The sequence below is a fragment of the Mixophyes fleayi genome, chromosome 5 (genome assembly GCF_038048845.1).
Source record: "Mixophyes fleayi isolate aMixFle1 chromosome 5, aMixFle1.hap1, whole genome shotgun sequence".
NCBI lineage: Eukaryota > Metazoa > Chordata > Amphibia > Anura > Limnodynastidae > Mixophyes > Mixophyes fleayi.
In genome coordinates this window covers 124,006,919-124,021,656 of record NC_134406.1, presented here as the reverse complement: position 1 = coordinate 124,021,656, position 14,738 = coordinate 124,006,919, and the positions used below count along the sequence as shown (strand labels likewise).

The 14,738-nt window shown below is 43.9% G+C and overlaps 1 protein-coding gene across 8 annotated transcripts in view; it reads right to left on the bottom strand.

Annotated features, from left to right (window-relative positions):
- Positions 1-14,738, bottom strand: part of PTPN3 (protein tyrosine phosphatase non-receptor type 3) — a 607,886-nt gene that overhangs the window by 466,246 nt on the left and 126,902 nt on the right. The gene's annotated exons all lie outside the window — the stretch shown is intronic.

Here is a 14,738-nt window from a genome sequence, read left to right as displayed (position 1 = left end):
CCAAACCACCCCATCTTAAATTAATAGTCCCCACTATTAAATTACCTCACCATCACCCTACAAACAATAGCACCCATTAGCCACCACCTACCTCACACACACACTAAATTGCAACAAGCCCCCTGTGCCATTACACACACACATTACTGTGCCCATTCATCACAACTACACTGTGCCCCCTTATGTTCACACTGCGCCCTCCATGCTGCTTTCCCCCCTTCTTTTTCACTCTGTGCCTCTCTCCCTCTTTTTTTTTTTACTCTGTGCCTTTCCCCCCTTTTTCCCACTCTGTGCCTCTCCCCCTTTTTCCACTCTGTGCCTCTCTCCCCTTTTTTTTCACTCTGTGCCTCTCTCCCCCTTTTTCCCACTCTGTGCCTCTCTCCCCCTTTTTTCCACTCTGTGCTCTCTGCCCCTTCTTTTTCACTCTGTGCCTCTCTCCCCCTTCTTTTTCACTCTGTGCCTTTCTCCCCCTTTTTCACTCTGTGCCTTTCTCCCCCTTTTTCACTCTGTGCCTCTCTCCCCCTTCTTTTTCACTCTGTGCCTCTCTCCCCCTTCTTTTTCACTCTGTGCCTCTCTCCCCCTTCTTTTTAACTGTGCCTCTCTCCCCCCTCCTTTATAGCGCTGTCCCTTTCCTCCCCTTGCCTCTCCGTTTCTTTACTTACCTTTTGTTAGCTTCTTTCGTTTCTTCACTTCTTTCTTCATGCTTGGTCCTATCTGCGCGCTCCTCACTGACTGTTGGGCGTGACTTGATGACGTCACGCCCGACAATCAGTGTGAATGGAGCAGAGAGGAGAGGAGGGATGCCGGCGCCACAATCACGAGAGTATGTATATTTGTTTTTCCTTCCAGCTCCCCCCAACGAATGAGACGGACCCCCCCGGGGAAGAAAAAAAAAAAGAGAAAGGACGTAAGGAAAAAAATCAAAAATAGAAAATAAAAATAAAAAATTAGTACTGAGGGCCCGGCCTGGGCCCCCTGGCATGGCCCGGGTAAAATGTACCCATGCCCCCCTCTCGGCGGCCCTGATTACGTCACATGAGAAATTAGAATTGTACGTCTTCAACATGTCTGATAAGGAATAATCTCAAATTAAGGGGCATTAATGAGTCTATTTCCATTTTGGAGATCCCAGATGTCGCTAGAGATTTGTTTAAAAAATTACTTCCCAAGGCGTCTGATCATGATTTACTGCTGGACCGCATTCAAAACCAAGAGCGGGCCAGGAATCGGCTCTGCGGGATACACTCATGCGGGTTCACTTTTATCATATCAAAGAAAAGATTCTACAGGTAGCCAAAACCCCGGCTGCTGCAGAGATTCTACAAGGTCTAGAGCTATTTCCGGATTTCTCTCCAGCCACTGTGGCTAAAAGGTGTTCATTTCAACCAATTACCAAAGCTCTTCGTGAACATCAAATTTAGTATCGCTGGGGCTTTCCGGTTAAGCTTATTGTTCAACGCAATAACTCTATGCATGTGATTGCTTCAGTGGAAGAAGGTTCGCAACTACTACTTGCTTGGGACTCTCAAACCTCTACTGCTACTTCAGCCCCTCTGTCCAGACCCTAGAAGGACTGGTCACGTGTAGATGGAGATCGCTAGTAATTCTCTTCTTTATTGTTGTCACATCAGCTCAAACCCTACCTGGGAGGACTCCAGCTCTACCTTTTTCCTTGTAGGTTGGGTGGGGTCACCACCATCGGAGGATTGTGTTAGTGTGGTTATAGAGTCTGTTGCTCGAGCATCCTGCCAATCTGCAGAGCACAGATTCCCGGGGGGTGAGCAGATCAGGTACTTATTTTTTGTATATATTTTTTTTACTGATTTCCTTGTTGTGTATTTAATGCTACTTTGGACCAGACATCATCTTCGCTTCCGTAGGTTTCTTTTTTTTTTAGAAACGTTAATTTTACAGGTGAATTGTTGTTTTTTATTGTTGTTTTTCATTTCTACATTCTGCTGGTATCCTTTTTTTATTTTGTCTATGTCTTCTTGTTTTGGGTGGATACTCCCATTCCAGGGTCAGGCCCCACAGTTACTGATTTTGCCAGATGTTTTCGACTTCTGGCAACTACTTTAACCCCAGGACTGGGGTTATTTATGTTTGTTTTTTTGTCCCGTCTTCCCTTCCCCTTTTACATCTTTCCTGTTTCCCCCTTGGTCCCTTTCCCATCCTAGGCAAGTACATTCATCTCTTTGTTATCACTAGTGCTCTAACAAAGTACCCGAGATTCTCTACTCAGTTAAAATGGTTACGTTTTTATCAATAAATGTTAAGGGACTAAATTTACACTGATGTGTGTTTCTGCCATTACTCTAACAAGCCCATTGTTAGCTTGTTTAGGGAGGGCCTAGCAGTGATTGCACTGTATTTTTCTGAATTTGCACTAATAAGTGTAGGGTTTAATATACACCCAAAGAGAAGAGGTGCTTTGGTCATTTTTATTAATCTACAAGTCTTTGCAGGCTTTTTTTCTGAATTTGCACTACAAAGTGTAGGGTCTAATATACACCCAAAGACGAGTGCTCCATTGCTAAGAGTCATTGATGAATAGTGTTAGATTGAATAAACTGACACATAGGGGGAGAAGGAGAAGAGGGAGACAGAAAATTAATCATCTTCCTCAGGACTGTCAATGGTGTTATAGTCTCTTAGTAGGCTGTGGATCAGCCTGCGACAGTCATGGATGGTCATTTTCTCCCTTTTTAAGATGAGGCGATTCCTTGCAAGCCAAATAGCGTCCTTAAAGCAGTCCATTAGGCTCCAGGCCTCCTGGATTGCGCCAATGATGTTGGTCCCAGGAAATAATCCATAAAATACCGAATGGTATGAAAGGCAAGTTCTGGGAACACTGTCCTTATGTTCATGTTCCAAGGCATCCAACAGTACCTGTGCAGTCCCAAAAAATACACTGTGCTGTTTCCCTTCTGGTGATGCAGAAGGGGCAGTGGACATATCGGCACAGGTTCCAGGAGTGCATGAATGTCCTGAGAGGAAGGCATCCCTGGATAGCCATCCATGCAATGTCTTTGTGTCTATTAGTCAGCCCCTTAGAGGCCACATTCTCCCACACGTGTTTTGTTGTGTTTGTAATCTGCAATTTACATGAAAGGTACCTAACTAGATTAGAATTTTGTGGGAATTGGGGCGGATTCGAAGCTCACTGATGAACTGGCTTTTTGCTGGGAATTTCAATGGCTCTTTTTAGTGCATTGTCTGGCACCCTGGATAGGTGTGTGTCTTGATAAAAGCACGCATCCCGGGGGGTGTCAGCGCTTGTTGCCATATATTAGCTGTAGAATTACCTCACTCATCCAAGAAACAGTTGGAGCAATCTTTGCCACATATTATCTGTAGAATTACCTCACTTATCCAAGAAGCAGGTGGAGCGATCAAATGAACCATAACTGGTTTCATGATCCAAGGGACAATTCCATCTTGCACCACCTTTCTTTTCTGCCACTGCTGTGTGCCAATGTGTCCTAAATGTGCTAGGGACTGACGTGTGTTTGAGTCATTGCTCTGTCGCTTACCATCCAGCCAGATTGCTGCAGTATTTGGCTGAAAGTGTATGAAAAGCATATTGTGACCTGTGAGATGGTAAAAATTGAATGGAAATCACTGAAATTTAGTGATAGTGAGGTTAATAATAATGTAGGTACAAAATAATACCTAAATTATGTGATTTTAGTCCCAAAAAATTTAATTTTTTTTTAAAAAAATCGCTAAACAAAACCAAAACCAAAACACGGGGATCAGTGAGCATCTCTACTTTATATGCACCCAACTCCAGACAAATTCCCTTGTTACGTCCATGTTACGTGATATTGATAAACATAAACAGAGCTCCCTCGTCCTGTTGGGAGATTTTAATATTGTAGAGGACCACAAACTAGATAGATCTTCACAGTCCTCTGCCCGTCCGTTAGACAATAATACAGGTCCCTCTGCTGCATTCGCTCTCTTGCTTGCAGAATTAGGGCTTTATGATGTCTGGAGGATTTATGCCCCGGTGGAACGTGATTATACATACTACTCCCTGGTTCATAATTCTTATTCTCGAATTGACCTGATCATGTCAGATAAATGGTCCATGCAGAACATTAGGTCAATTAAGATCCTCCCGATATCATGGTCCAATCATGCACCAGTAGTATGGACTTGGCGATTCCCCCAAAAGGTCATCCCCTCGGGTGAATGGCGATTGTCTCCTCATCTTTTGACGCTGCTTGAAGCAAGGCTTGCTCTTAAAGAGACGCTTGAGACGTACACTGCCACCAACTCACCAGATGACACTTCTGTATTTAAATTTTGGTGTACGCTTAAAGCCGTAATGCGAGGCTCTGCCATTCAGACTGGAGCTAGACTCAAGCCTGCGTCCCTTAGCCATCAGGTGAAGTTGGAGGCGGAATTGGCCTCTCGAGTCTCTAAATAAAACTCATCCCTCAGGAGACCTTAAGTCTCGTATAACTCAAATTAGGCATCATTTACAGAAACTATTACTTTTCCGTACCCAACAAGCGTCAAGTAGTTCCATCATTAATATTATGTCTCAGGAAACAGAGCGGGGAGACTCCTAGCTAGAAAATTACGAGGTCAAAAGGGCCCAAAATCGGATTAACTGTATGATAGATGAGTCAGGAATTAGAAGGTCCAACCCACGAGATATAGCTAATCAATTTGCATCTTACTACTACAAACTATATAATCTTTCCGAGTCCAATTCTACCCCCCAGCCAACTGCTGCTCTGATTGAGGATTTTTTATACAAATTAAAATTACCATCCCTAGATGCCGAGTCAATAGTCTCTTTGAATGCTTCGTGGACACAGGCTAAGATTTTGTACGTTATTAAATCTCCACCTAAGGAAAAGGCTCCAGGCCCTGATGGATTTATTAATAATTTCTTGTCTACATTTCGGACTGAGCTCACCCCACTTCTAGCACAGCTGTTTAACGTGGGTACCTATCATGGGAGTTTCCCTTCTGAAATGCTAGAGTCCTGCATTGTTACGATCTCTAAGCCTTCGAAGCACCCAACCCATTGCCAGAATTATAGACCAATTCAGGCATAAAGATCTAAGCGAAACTGATGGCTAACAGACTAAAACCTCTTATCCCATCCTTGATCCATCCAGACCAGGTGGGCTTTGTCCTTGAGAGACAAGACTCCGATAACACATGCAGGACATTTAACATTATTGAACAAGCTAACAGGTCCCATCATAAATTGTTAATTATGTCATTGGACGCTGAGAAGGCCTTTGACAGGCTACATTGGGGCTATATGGGCAGGGTCCTTTCCCAGTTTGGTTTTAGTGGGGAGATACTCAAGTCCACACTAGCTTTGTATAAGAACCCTTCAGCGTCAGTCTATAGTAATGGCTTTACGTCAGATATATTTACATTGTCAAATGGTACCCGACAAGGCTGTCCCCCCTCTCCCACTTTTTTCCTTCTAGCTATTGAGCCTTTGGCCAAACGAGTTAGACAACACCCTTAACTCCCAGGCATTACCTTAGCAACAACCACCCATAAACTATGTCTGATGACATTCTGTTATATGTTACTAGCCTGGAGACCTCGCTGCCAGTTTTACACAATTTGTTACAGAAATTTGGGGAGGCTTTTTACTACAAATTAAATACATCTAAAACAGATGCTTTCCCTATCAATATTTTGGATAAGCTTTTGCTGCGTCTCCGAGCTGCTTTCCCATATTCTTGGAAGACCTTATCTATGCTTTATTTGGGGATTTTGATTATTCCCCACTTAGCTTCCTTGCTCGAGGTTAACTATACCCCTCTACTGATACAATTGAATGCTCTGACCAATTCGTGGCAGTACCACAAGGTCTCCTGTCTAGGTAGAATTGCAGTGTTTAAAATGTCTCTTCTGCCAAAATTGATGTACTTATTCCGGATGTTACCTTTTGTCTTACCCAAGTTGTATACCAATAGGTTACGGAATATACTTATTTCCTATGTTTGGAAGGGTAAACCACCTAAATTAGCTCACTCGATTATGTCTCGATCAAAACAGTCAGAAAGGTTTAGCGGGATTGTTCCCTCCTGAATTCTTCTAAACCTTGAATTCATTTAGAAAGAGGTCTTAATTCTACATTTCCATTGACGGATCTTCTCTGGATCCCTAAATCTTGCAGACCCTTGCAGGCTAATCTCCCCCGTCTCACGAGGGATGCTCTCGTAATTTGGGACAAGTTATTAAAGGTATCTAATGTGGTCACTCTTCCCACTACCAACCTCTCTCTCCCTGCGTTAGCTAAACTCATACCAAACCTAAACCTTTCGTTGTGGTATGCTAGGGGCATTATTAACATTAAAACTCTCCTCTCTAATTTGTCCAAATTGCCCTTTTCGTATTTGAGAGAGCAATTTCATATTTCTAATCAAGAATTATATAAATACCTTCAAATACGGCATTGGTTAACGTCTCTTAGTAGGTGTCACCTTGCTCTGCTACACCCTCCAGCCCTTTTCTCGGCCAGACTAACCTCTGGAATGAACAGGGCGGCCATCTCCTTTTGGTACATTCATCTTAATGTACATAGTCAACTGGTCAAGGCCTCCTCTCAACCACTTTAGGAGAGGGACCTTGGCAGGGTACTTGAACCAAATCAATGGGACACTATCTACCGTAATGCCCAGAGATGTTATACAAATTACTTCACAGACTTTATATATCTCTGGACAAGCTCCACAGGATTTGGTCGTCTCAGTCCAGGGTCTGTTGGCGGGGGTGTAGAGAGACAGGAGACATTATCCATATCTTCATCTTCTGGACCTGTCCGGTGGCTCATACCCTTTAGGCAGAGGTTTTTACTCTGATTTCTAAGGCTACCCAATCTCCAGTCCCTACACTCCAGAAGTGGCGCTCTTACACTTTTTTCCTCTCAAGCATTACTAGGAGAACGCTATGTCATAGGTCACATTTTTATAGCGACTCGTGCAGTGATTGTTTAAGAGTGGAAATCCCCCACGCTGCCACCGATAACCAAGATAATCTCCAAGGTTCAGCTAAGTTGTGATATGGAAACTATGGGAGTGCCATACTCTGCTTCCTCTACACATCTTAAATGGTTAGCTTGGACCCAATTTGTTTTTAAATCCCAAGCCCTCCCAGATTTAACGAGCTCCCCTTTCTCTCTCTCTCCTCCGCTATAATTACTAAAGTGTATTATCTTTAGTTTAGCTATAATGATTGTAAACACTTTGAGACAATGTGTTATGTATTTTCTACTGGTCATTGAAATGTACTGCTTTCCCTCTCTCCCTCCTTCCATTCTTCCCTCCCCCACCCCACTTACCCCCTTTATTGTATTGGTTTTGTTTTGATTTTGTGTGTTTTTCTCCAAGAGAGAAGATTTTTAAAGTTGGCAAGTACTGTATATTTATTCACTCACTGTGAAAACCACAGATTTTTTGCACAATAAAAAAACAGGAATTGTATTCTGTAAAAAAATAAACCATGAAAACCAGGATCCCTATTTCTGTATTTCTAATACAGATGGGCGGGCTCGGTTCCCCGAGATCCAAACCCGCCCGAACTTCACCTATCCGAGTACCGAGCCGAGCAGGCTCGGTGCTCTCGTGCCAATTCGGATTCGAAATCAAGCCATTGTGACATCGTCGGATCTCGGTTCTTGTGATATTTGAAATCCATAAATACACCTCCACAGCAATCCATCGCCATTTGACACAGGGAGAGAGCAGGGTTAGGTCGCAGGCAACATTAGAGCAGGGAACATTAGAGCAGGGACAGAGCAATTCTTCTTGCAAATCTTATTGCAATTCTTCTAGCAAATGTTATAGCAGTAAGAGAGGAGGATAGAGGCATTTTTGCAAACATTAGCAACTGTTTGGGGTGTCATATTCCCTCCTACAGAAACTATTTTTTGGCTGCAGAAAGTCTTATCTACCAGCATTATCTATTGAATATTTTGCACTACAAGTGCTTTGGGGGTGTCCCATATTCCCCAGTGTGAAACTACAATTTTTCTGGTGTTGATAGTCTTATCTAGCAGAACTACCGTATATACTCGTGTATAAGCCGAGTTTTTCTGCATACTTTTGTATGCTGAAAAAGGGCACTCGGCTTATACACGGGTGAACTTACCTGGTGTCCGGTCCGTCGGCTGTCAACTTCTGCATATGCGTTCCAACAACAGGAAGTTCGGCATTTGGAACGCAAACTTGCGTTCCAAATGCCGAACTTCCTGTTGTTGGAACGCATATGCGTTCCACTGCCGGGTAAGTGAAAAAAATATCTCTCTCTCTCCTTTTTGTTTTGTTTTTTTTAATTTACAGTGCAATTACATAATGAACAAACAATACAGCCACCATGTTCATACATTTATATCCCTACCCCTTATATACCCCTTTATTTAGGTTAGGTTGTACCCAATGATTTTATAATCATTTATGAATGTTCCTTGTCATCTAGCTAAAAATGATTTCATAGATTGAACCTATCATTTTTATTTAGGTTTTTAAATTAGCGCTCTTTTCCACCCTAGGCTTATACTCGAGTCAATAAGTTTTCCCAGTTTTATGTAGTAAAATTAGGTGCCTCGGCTTATATTCGGGTCGACTTATACTCGAGTATATACGGTATCTAATATTTTGCACTACAAGTGCTTTGGGCTCATTTAAATGGATTCAAAGCAGTCCACATATGAGCAGGATCAGCAAGCAGGTGCTGGCACCAGTCCTGATGGTAGTGTTCCCTGTACGTCATCTGGTAAAGCCTATGTAAAAGTACATAGTCTTTAAATCAGGCAAAAAAACACCCCCAAAAATTTTCTTACCACGCTGAAGCGAAAAAGAACTATAACTGAGGAAAAGTTGACTGCCGATAAAAAAAAAATTGCCAACATGCAATTCTACACACGCAGTGGCAAAGAAAGAATGAGGCCTTCACTTTTCTCTATTAGTGGCAGATCAAAAAATGTTACTGAGCCTTCTTCTTGTACGGTAACTCGTGACCAAGCAAGACCAAGTAGTTTGCAGTCCAAAAGTGGTGCACAACTACTGTTACGCGTGAAAGCAGAACTGCAAGAAAACAGTACGGCAGTAGAGGAAAATATATGCTCAGAATCAGAAATGACACCAATCCCTGTGGAGAGTCCATCCAACAGTGGTATGTGTAATCGTAAGCATTCTGATAGTGTACCCATAAAGAAGGGCCCTTTCAGCAGTTCTGCTGATGTGTGCCTGAACATCCCGAGTGTAGCCGGTGATACACCAATTGAGGATGCCACTTTGGAATTAGAAGAGGATGAGGGGGAGATTTGTGTAGACGACGAGGGCGCTATTGAGGACGTTGAAGAGGATGAGGTTGTTTATGTAAGTCCTGCACCAGTGGCAGCAGTTCTGGAACGTGGCAAGAAAAAGGCCATTGTCATGCCTGGGCATAAAACAAAAAAAAAAAACACTTCTTATGTGTGGAATTATTTCTACCCAATTCCTGACAACAGTTGTATAGCCATTTGTAGTGTATGTCAAGCCACAGTCAGTCGAGGGAGGGACCTTAACCATCTTGGAACCTCATCCATGTTACGCCATTTGACGAGAGTTCATGGCAAATTTTTGGGAAAATCTGAAAGTTCTTCAAAAAAAATTACACGCACTCCATCATCAGCTAGGACCCTTCGGTCACTGAAATCCCGACGGCTACAAAATACACCCACAACACCATCCTCATCAATATCCTCAGTAGCGGTCGGAGTTAGCCCTGCATCCCACTTAGTAAGGCTGGATGACTCCTGCACTATAATAGATTCCTCTGAAGAAACCGTTAGTCCCACTGCTGTTGCTGCTGCTGGGGGTGAATCTTCATCCCAGAAGAAGGCCAAGAAAAAGAGCAGTCCTACATTACAACAATTAACTGTGAAACAATCATTTGCTAGGGGAAGCAAATATGACAGCAGTCACCCAGTCGCCAAGCGAATCACAGACGCCATGGCTACATATGCTAGTGTTAGATCTGCGTCAAATATCCACAATAAACGCAGCTGGTTTTTCACAGTCAATTGAGGTTTTGTGTCTGCGTTACAAAATTCTATAGCGACACCATTTTCCCCGTAAAGCTATTCCACAACTATACGAAAAAGTGTGTAAAAATGTAGAGATTGTGCTGAAAAATGCCATTCTGCCCACTGTCCACTTAACCACAGATATGTGGACAAGTGGAAGTGGGCAAACCAAAGACTATATGACTGTGACAGGCCACTGGGTTGGTCACTCACCTTCACCAGCAGGAACAGCAGAAGTATGTACACCACTATGTAACATTTGTCACAGGCAGGCCACTCTTTGTATCACCGGCTTCACTAACAGGCATACAGCTGACAATTTGTTACGAAAACTAAGAGATGTGATCGATACATGGCTTATACCACTTGGACTCTACCCAGGACATGTCATTTCTGATAATGCCAACAATATAGTGCGAGCGTTACAGCTGGGTGAATTCCATCACATTCCCTGTTTTGCGCACACCATCAATTTGGTGGTGCAGAGCTTCCTAAGAGATAATCATGAGGTGCAGGAGATGCTTTCAGTGGCCCGTAAAATTTCAGGCCATTTCAGGCCTTCTGCCACAGCATGTAGGAGATTGCAGCAGCTCTAAGAATAGTTTGCAAGGAGCTATTGTCCGCTGAACTGGGCCTTGGCTTGACGATGTGTCCTCCTTCAGTTTCTCAAGCAGCTGCTGCTCGTAAAAAATTAAATTTTCAAAAGCTAAGCAGGGAAGACACAGGAGGCAGACCACAACAGTTTAACATCTGGGCTGGTTTGAAAGATTTTTCAAAAAAAAGTGTGAACTTGCCCATAACTCCATCCAATATGAGTATTAACATGCAAAGGATGGTGGAGGATTATTTTCAAGAGGTAACTGATATGGAAATGTCAGACAGTCCCTTTCCTTACTGGGAGGAAAAGCAGGCCATTTGGAAACCCATGTACAAACTTGCTTTGCAATACCTAAGCTGCCCACCCTTCAGTGTGTACTCTGAACGAGTGTTCAGCACAGCTGCGAACCCAGTCAGTGATCGCCGTAGGAGGTTACTTCCAAAAAATGTGGAGAAAATGATGTTCATAAAAATGAACTACATCTTCCACGAGGAAGGCCTTCACCATCAAAGAGATCGAAGCACTGACTGTTCAAATTTAAGCGGAGATGAATTGATAGTCTGTGATGATGTACACACTGATGAGGGTGAGGATGATGCTGAAGATGATGACGATAACATCTTTTAAAACTTTCTATATAAGTGTAGGGTGTAATCTACCCCGAAATAGGACTTGGGTCATTTCTATATCACTCACAGTCTTGAAAGGCTGCTGTTTTGTCAATTTCACGATAAGGGTAGGGTGTCATACACAGCCAGACACCAAACTGCCTTTGTCCATTTCTATTTATATTGCAAATGTATGTTTAAGCCATCCGCCACGCCAAGGCGCTTTTGCTAATAGGATGTCCTACTCTAAACAATGAGAGTCCCATATATTTGGGCCATACATATGTGTTTTTAAATTGAGAGCCAACTTACCAAAGAGGTACCCCAGAAGCCTCCAAACAGCAATTCAATGCCAGTACCCCCTCTCAGCTACTGACACCAACATGCCTCTCAGACAAATACAGAAGTGGAAGCTGCTCAAATCAATTTATAGGCCTTAATAGGTGCTTGAAAGGGTGGGGTTATCCTGCAAGGAACATACCCCCAACATTTTTTCCCGTGGCGGATGGCTTAAACATACATTTGCAAATGTGTGCAACAAAGACTTTTGCATTTTTATCTACAGTAGAAATGGCAGATCTGTTGCTGGCTATAGCAGTGTGCTGGGGGAAAAAATGTTGTGTGTATGTTCCTTGCAGGATAACCCCACCCTTTCAAGCACCTGTTATGGCCTATAAATTGATTTGAGCAGCTTCCACTTCTGTATTTGTCTGAGAGGGGGTAATGGCACTGAATTGCTGTTTGGAGGCTTCTGGGGTACCTCTTTGGTAAGTTGGCTCTCAATTTAAAAACACATATGTATGGCCCAAATATATGGGACTCTCATTGTTTAGAGTAGGACATCCTATTAGCAAAAGCGCCTTGGCGTGGCGGATGGCTTAAACATACATTTGCAATATAAATAGAAATGGACAAAGGCAGTTTGGTGTCTGGCTGTGTATGACACCCTACCCTTATCGTGAAATTGACAAAACAGCAGCCTTTCAAGACTGTGAGTGATATAGAAATGACCCAAGTCCTATTTCGGGGTAGATTACACCCTACACTTATATAGAAAGTTTTAAAAGATGTTATCGTCATCATCTTCAGCATCATCCTCACCCTCATCAGTGTGTACATCATCACAGACTATCAATTCATCTCCGCTTAAATTTGAACAGTCAGTGCTTCGATCTCTTTGATGGTGAAGGCCTTCCTCGTGGAAGATGTAGTTCATTTTTATGAACATCATTTTCTCCACATTTTTTGGAAGTAACCTCCTACGGCGATCACTGACTGGGTTCGCAGCTGTGCTGAACACTCGTTCAGAGTACACACTGAAGGGTGGGCAGCTTAGGTATTGCAAAGCAAGTTTGTACATGGGTTTCCAAATGGCCTGCTTTTCCTCCCAGTAAGGAAAGGGACTGTCTGACATTTCCATATCAGTTACCTCTTGAAAATAATCCTCCACCATCATTGTTTAGAGTAGGACCATCCTATTAGCAAAAGCGCCTTGGCGTGGCGGATGGCTTAAACATACATTTGCAAATGTGTGCAACTAAGACTTTTGCATTTTTATCTACAGTAGAAATGGCAGATCTGTTGCTGGCTATAGCAGTGTGCTGGGGGAAAAAATGTTGACCATAAAAAATCTCCCTATCTGCTACTATCTTCTGGAGCTCTATACGTCTACTCAGGCATTTAATTCCGACCCTATGTAGCAAGGGTTTCTTAAGAGAGCAGTGACTCAACCTGGTTGCTATGCTGATAAGCAGGGCTGGTGCAAGGTTTCAACAACCGCCCACCGTGCCCCCCCCTCCCAATCCGAAGACACCACACCCCCCATCCCAAGACACGCCAAATACCCACTTCCCAGACCCTCACACACTTCACTTTTGTTTAAAAAAAATAAAAATTAAAAAAATAAGCCTTACCCCCTCCAGCGGTTTGGATGCAGTGATGTTTTATAGAGAACGCTGTCCAGACTCAACTGCTGTCCAGGGGCAAACACAGGATTTCTAGATGGGAAGTATCCAAGTATTGGATATGGGAACAAAAAACTTGTGAGAATGAGCCATCACACTGCAGCCCCCTGCTTGACCATGTTCTCCCCCCACTGCTTGACCATGTCCTCTCCCCCCTGCAGCACCCATGTCCTCTCTCTCCCCCCTGCAGCACCCATGTCCTTTCCTTTCCCCTGCAGAACCCATGTCCTCTCTTTCCCCCCTGCAGCACCCATTGTCCTCTTTCCCCCTTGCAGCACCCATGTCCTCTCTTTCCCCCCTGCAGCACCCATGTCCTCTCTTTCCCCCCTGCAGCACCCATGTCCTCTCTTTCCCCCCTGCAGCACCCATGTCCGCTCTTTCCCCCCTGCAGCACCCATGTCCGCTCTTTCCCCCCTGCAGCACCCATGTCCTCTCTTTCCCCCCTGCAGCATCCATGTCCTCTCCTCCCCCCTGTAGAACCCATGTCCTCTCTCCCCCCCTATAGCACCCATGTCCTCTCTCCCCCCCTGCAGCACCCAAACACACATCTGTACTTACCATGGAGTTTTCTCCATGCTCTGTTCCCCTCTGGCGGGCGCCTCACAGACTGTCGGGACGTGATGATAATGTCACTCCCAACATTTAGTGAGGGGCGTGAGATAGCGTGTCCCAGCATTAGGGGGGGCGGCGGCGGTGATCAATCACCCCACCCCCGCCATGGATCAGATGAAATCGGAGAGAGAGAGAGAGAAGCAGAAAGGAGATATAGATTGTGAGGAGAAGGTGTGAGAAATGGCAGGAGGAGCAGAGCTGTGTGTCAGAGAACATCTTTGGATGTGACACAAGAAGTCGTCACAGGAGGTGACTGCAGGTTTGTTCTTCAGTTTTTGCAATACAAGTCTGTTGGCACAGAGGGAGACTCCTGTTTTTAAATGAATCACAAGTGAGCATAGCGGGATACAATCAAGACTAATTTCTGGCTGGGATGCCGAAAAGTGAAATCACATAAAACACACTTTGAGATATACAGTATGTATTTTTGACATCAATGGATAACTCCTAAACCTCCTCCCTACAATCCCCACAGATGACAACTATATTCAACACATTTCCAGAGACTTGGCCCACAGTAGTTACTGCATCACAGGACTATACTAATAAACAATTTGAGATATCCACACCTGCATGCCTGCCAGTAACCCAGGTTGCTACCATTTAAATTAAGTGCAGTAATGGTACCACCTAGTGGATAACACATGTGATATTGTAAGTTAATGATAAGTTATTGTGACAGGATGGATCGCCTATGACATCCTGTCTGTTGTTGCTGGGAACCGGCTGGGCTTACTTTGCCACAGTTCCCTTTCTTTATCCCAATTGCGCCCTCTAACCACAGTAGGAGGGACTTACAATGCTGTCACCACTGGACTCCTTAACGGCATCCAGAACCGTGTTCCTTCTGGGTAACTGCCGCTGCTAGTGTACCCCCTTGCTGGTGCACCTGGGCTGGTACC